This window comes from Pelobates fuscus, chromosome 3 (genome assembly GCF_036172605.1).
Source record: "Pelobates fuscus isolate aPelFus1 chromosome 3, aPelFus1.pri, whole genome shotgun sequence".
Lineage (NCBI taxonomy): Eukaryota > Metazoa > Chordata > Amphibia > Anura > Pelobatidae > Pelobates > Pelobates fuscus.
The window spans coordinates 419,188,913-419,194,912 of NC_086319.1; positions in this window are offsets into that span (position 1 = coordinate 419,188,913).

Genomic DNA, 6,000 nt, shown 5'->3' on the forward strand with positions numbered 1-6,000 from the left:
TAAATATCGATTTTGACATGTATAATTATATTTAACTTTAAGATCCATACTATATAGGTATTAGACACTCTTGTTTCATATATGTGGCTATTTTTATAATTATTATACTTATACTTTTTCCCCTTTATCTATGGACTTTTTATTATGGACTTATATGGACTGAGCTGTGATTACCACAGTTTTCGCATTCAGAGACTGTATCTACGACCTGTGGAACGCATAGAGAATATGATTGGCCACCCGTGGAACGCAAAAAAAACGGAAGTGACCCCGGCCGACGCAAAGCACCGAAAACCGGAAGTAAAACAGCCGCGACTACAGTAACCGGAGAGGATCAAAAGAAGAACGAGCAAATCCATTGTTGATTGGTTGTTGGGCAAAGGGGGCGGGTTGGAAGTACCCGTTTCCCGCGCTATTTTTCATTTATATGCATTTGAAGCTTGTAATGTACTGCTGCACCTTGAGGAAGACGAGCTAGTTCGTCGAAACGCGTTGTGCTTATGGTATCTACCTGTGAACGGCATCATTATCACTTTAATGTAAGATTTTTATATTTTTCTACAAATAAATGTTTATATTGAATTTCTAATTTGTGTGCCTGTTCTACACCATTTACTTTGAGGAACAAGCTTCAAACAGAGGAACACCTTTGGGATTACCATCTATTAACACCATCACCCAATACAGATTTTCAGAAATGGGCTATACTACAGAATTTTACCATATTTGACTTCTGGCTACCATCTGATCCTGTATATACTTGGGGTATATTTATGTGTGTTTTGATTGGGTATATACACCACCACAGTGCATGTATTGTATTTCATTTTGTGGTATTTCTAATTTAGCGCTGCACACTATTTCATCTTATATTCAAATACAAAAATATGCAGAGCTATTCAAAGGTGGGCTTCAGAAACATTGCATAAGAGCAGATACTCTAAGGTTGGAAATGGAGAGAATTGTAAGGAAATGGCAGATTTTTATTCAAAATAACCAAATTGAAAAAATCCACCAAATCAGTTTGGGAGTGACTTGGCATAAAATCTCAGCTTCTCTTTGAATACCAGCAAATGGCCCTGAGTTTATAGGCTTTCATCAAAACAAGAAGAACGTGTTCCCCTTTAATTTGGAGATACCTGTGCGAGAGATTTGAAAGATCTGTGAGGGGGGTTGAGGTCTCCCAGCAATATAAGCTGAAGGAGCAGCACGAGGCTCACAAGAGGCTCCATCCAATGTCCCAGTAATACATTTCACATTAAAAGCCCACGCCCCGCATTATCCCACGATCAATGGTTATTTGTTTTATCCCTTGTCTTCCAAAGTCACAACGATCTGCTGTATGATAATCTCTTTCAGACGATTCTTTGAACCAGCCTTTATTTCTCAGTGATACAACTACTCTTCCAATATTAGTGGAAGGATTACTACTCACACCACCTCAATCCACTCACAGGAGCCCTGGCTGGCTCATAGTGATGATTGTTTCAGTCACTTCTACCTGCAAAGATGATAGTGTCACCCATTCTTCCTTGATAGAATAATAGATACTAATTCAAGTTTTAGAACTGGTTTTATTATGTTGATATCATTGAAATGATCTGATGTCACCGTAAGAGCAAAATAACATCAACGCGTTTCGCAATCCTCATTTCACTTTCTCTGGGTAAACATTCACTTTCCCCATCGCCCCCTTTATTCTGTCACCATATTAACCCTTCATGCTGGTCTTACATTATAATAGAATAGTGTCTGACAGGTGCCACTAGCCATGTCACGCACAAGGCAAGTCCCTCCAAAAAATACATAAAACAATATTAAATCTTTTGATAGGGTACCGAAAGGAAAAATATGGTAAGTAGACTTATTACAAAAATCTCCTAGTCAGCGTGTACTGTTACTAAGACTCAGATGCAAATTAAGTAAATGAGAAAAATATAAAATTACAAAGAAGGAGCAATTCACTAGAGTCCCCTCTGGCTTTCCTCAAGGACCGAAAAATCTCTGAGTGTATAAATCAACTGTAGCTAGTGCTATGAGACAGCTCGTCTTGTGATTGCCAACCAGTAATGGAAGTATAATTGTACAGCGCTACGGAATCTGATGGCGCTATATAAATAATAATAATAATAATAGGTAAACACTCACATCAGACAAATTAGCTGAATAATTGAAAGGGTACAATCAGATGTAGGTAATAGTGTAACGAAAATATACCCCAACTCGCAGGATTCAACTTAACAAAAGACAACACAGAGGAGAGATACGTCTACCGGACCTTAGAATGGCCGGATTCGACGTATATGAAAGGAGACAGAGTCAGGAACGATCCGAGGTCAAGGGTACAAAGAGACAGCATAAACTAGGACTAACCGGGGTCTGGAACACAGTAAACAGCAAGCCGGCAAACAGAACAGATAAGGATAAAGAGATAACGTAGTCAGAAACAAAGCCAAGGTCAATACGAAGGAACACAACTGAACACAACAAGCGCTAAAGGGAACTGCAACAGAAACCACAATAGGGCAAGGATTAAGGGAAAAAGGTGAGTATAAATACCTTCTAAATTAATGTGATTGGCTCCTGTCATATCCACACCCCCAAAAGGTAAGTCTTTTGCCAATCTAGGCTCCCACTGTTTCTTTAAGAGCGCGCCCGAGACCCGCGGCGCGCTCTTAGTTTCAGGCGGGACACGTGACCGCTTCTCGCAGTCACTGCCCGCCTTCTTGTTGCAGCCGTCGGATGAGCCGCGCGCGGCTCGTGCAGCAGCAGGACCGCGCGCGGCTCGAAGAGAGGACCGCGGCCGGCCCCTGGATAAGGTAAGTAACGCTACAAATAGTCAGTAATAAAAAAAAAAACACAGTGTCCTTCTATAGCAGTATCCATGAATGAGATTCACAAAGTACACATATATAATGAAAGTAACCAGACACTGGCAGTCAGACGGTTAAACAACAAACTCCTATATCTCTAAAGTAGTGATTCTCTGACTGAAAGGTTAAGACCCCAAAATAAGGCCCACATCCTGGTTGTAATAACCCCTGGTCCTCTCACAGTCTAGCTAAAATTGTAGATAATGCTAACGTAGTGTACCTATAATCTTAATTTTAATAATGACAGGAGGCGAGTATTTTTCACAACGTTCTTTACTGTATGCCTCCAGCAGCACAAGTCAATCACTAAACTTTAAACCAATCAGTAACAGGCATCACATCCATATATAAAGCCCTGACAGACACATGACTTCCTCTTTCTTTGATGCGAATTATAACGTCAGGGAATTCAAATAACAGTCCTGAGTAACGTGTAGCACATAACTTGGAACCTTCCAGCTTTATCTTGTCGAATCCATCTATGATGATTACGCTGAAAAGAACAGAAATACGTGAAAGGTGATGGAACCCAACTGATGTCCACGTTAAATCCAGTACTATACGTATCTATATTTATATTAAGTTAATATACTGAAACATTAAACAACCATAGTATACTTAATAATCGCCACGGCTGTAACACATGTTAACCAGATAAGCATCCCATAAATATACTGAAATACCCAAAACTTTATAATTACACTGAGATAATGACAAACCAGAATATTAGAATTTCCCAGAGTATAGGGAGGGAAACAGGGAGGGAAAATACTTGCCTCCTGTCATTATTAAAATTAAGATTATAGGTACACTACGTTAGCATAATCTACAATTTTATCACATGACAGGAGGCTTCATATTTTGCATTTTTAAAGCTGTGGTATGAGCGAGAAGGATGCGTGTGTGGTTGACAAACATATACGGAAGTAGTCTATCCGTGTCCAATTCGTCGCTGTAAAATATAGAGGCCCCCCGTGAAGGCCTGAGAAGCAGCTGCGCCTCGTACCGAATGAGTACCGAAAACACGTCTCCACCCCCGCTAGCGATAACAACCAATGAACCCATCTAGACAGAGTGTTTATGATAACTGGCTTGTATGGTTGGTATAAGACCAGCAGATGTCCTGGGTGTGACAATCTAAGTGTTGTCGTGATCTCCATGTAAAGAAGTACCGCTTTAATTGCACAAAGACTGGGAAACCGCCGGGGACAGGGTAAGATTCGGACGCAGATAAGATTTAGTTCTACGAGACACCGTAGAAATCATTCCTTCTGGTGATACCAAAAAGACCATCTACGTCGAACTCCAGTACATCTGATACCGGACGAAAAGACCTAAAAGTAACATGACTATGGCTGACGGCTGACGGAGGGATAGGTCCGTGTTATCTAACTAATTCCAAAAGAACCAAATCAAAGTCCCACAACAGTGATACTTTGACGCATGGTTCTGGACACTTTGATACCCCGTATAAAGCGTCATATCAAAGGCTCCTGATCGACCGGAGTGTCGTGAATCGTACTATGCGTCGTCGAAATCGCGGAACATATCCCGTTAATGGAATATTAAGTATGATAAAGATTCAGCAACAAGGAGATAGGGGTAATAAAGGGATCGCAGTCCCTTCCCATACACCAGCGACTCCAGGTGTTCCATGCGGATAAGTTATTTCGGGGAATACCTGGTGTCCATGAGTCCCAAAATAGGTCTCTAGTTGGTTGCGATAGTCTCTTGACGTACCAGTCTCCCCTGAAAGACACCAATCCACCAACTCCAGACGCTCCTGCATTATCAATGGATGATGTTCTCCTTTTGGATCTGCCCGAAGGCAAGTTAAACCTGAAGGAGCAGAGGATGATCCTGATTAAGAACAAACATTCTGGGTGCCACGCTTGACTCCTTTACCGCGGTAATGAGTACTATCGAAGTCTTCGCTATTCTGATCCCAATTTCATAGGTGTGTCCGGATCTCAGCTAGTGAGCTTTCAGCCGCTGTCTGGCCCGGTAGTGAAGCAGTCCTGGGAAATAGTCAAAGGGTTATGGTGCCTTTACGCCGTACCTGTCGAATATCCTTACGAATCGTCGCTATCAATGATGTGGGAAGGTGTAATCCGCCCAGTGGTGTATCCTGGTTTTGTGCTGCCCTAGGCAGGACAAAACTCAGGCGCCCCCCCTCCCCCCCTCCTCCCGCGCCACCCCCACCCAACCTTTCCCCCCGCCCCGCATACTAAATACACACGCACACATTCACTGACAGATACGCATACACTAGCTAACAGAAACACACACACACACTAACAGACACACTCACACTCAGTAACAGACAAACACACTCACTAACAGACACACACTCACTCACTAGCAGACACACACACTCACTAACATACACACTCACTAACATACACACTCACTAACATACACACACAGTCAGACACAGACACACACACTAACAGACACAGACACAAACACTAACAGACACACACACTCACTAACATACACACACAGTCAGACACACACACTAACAGACACACACACTAACAGACACACACACACACTAACAGACACACACACTAACAGACACAGACACACACTCACCCACCCACATTAACACTTTTTTTTTAAATTTATTTTTAACACATTTTTTTGTATTTATTTTTAACACTTTTGTTTTATTTATTTTTAACACATTTTTTTTTTAATTTATTTTTAACACATTTTTTTTTAAATTTATTTTTAACACATTTTTTTTATATTTGTTTTTAACACGTTTTTTTTTTTTTATTAACCCCCCCCCCAGCCTCCTTACCTTTGGGAATGCTGGGGAGGGGGGGTGTCTCTTCGTCCCTGGTGGTCCAGTGGCTGCTGGGCGATCGGGCGGCACTGCATGGCGGGCGGCCGGCCGGCGAGGGAGCACTTCCCCTGAGCTGTCTGCTCAGCTCCCTCGCGCGCCTCAGAGTGAGGCTGGGAGCCGGAATATGACGCCATATTCCGGCTCCGCCTCCCAGCCTCACTCTGCGGCTGGCGAGGGAGCTGAGCAGACAGCTCAGGGGAAGTGCTCCCTCGCCGGCCGGCCGCCCGCCCGATCGCCCAGCAGCCCGCCGGCATGTCTGTTAGCCGCAAGGCTAAC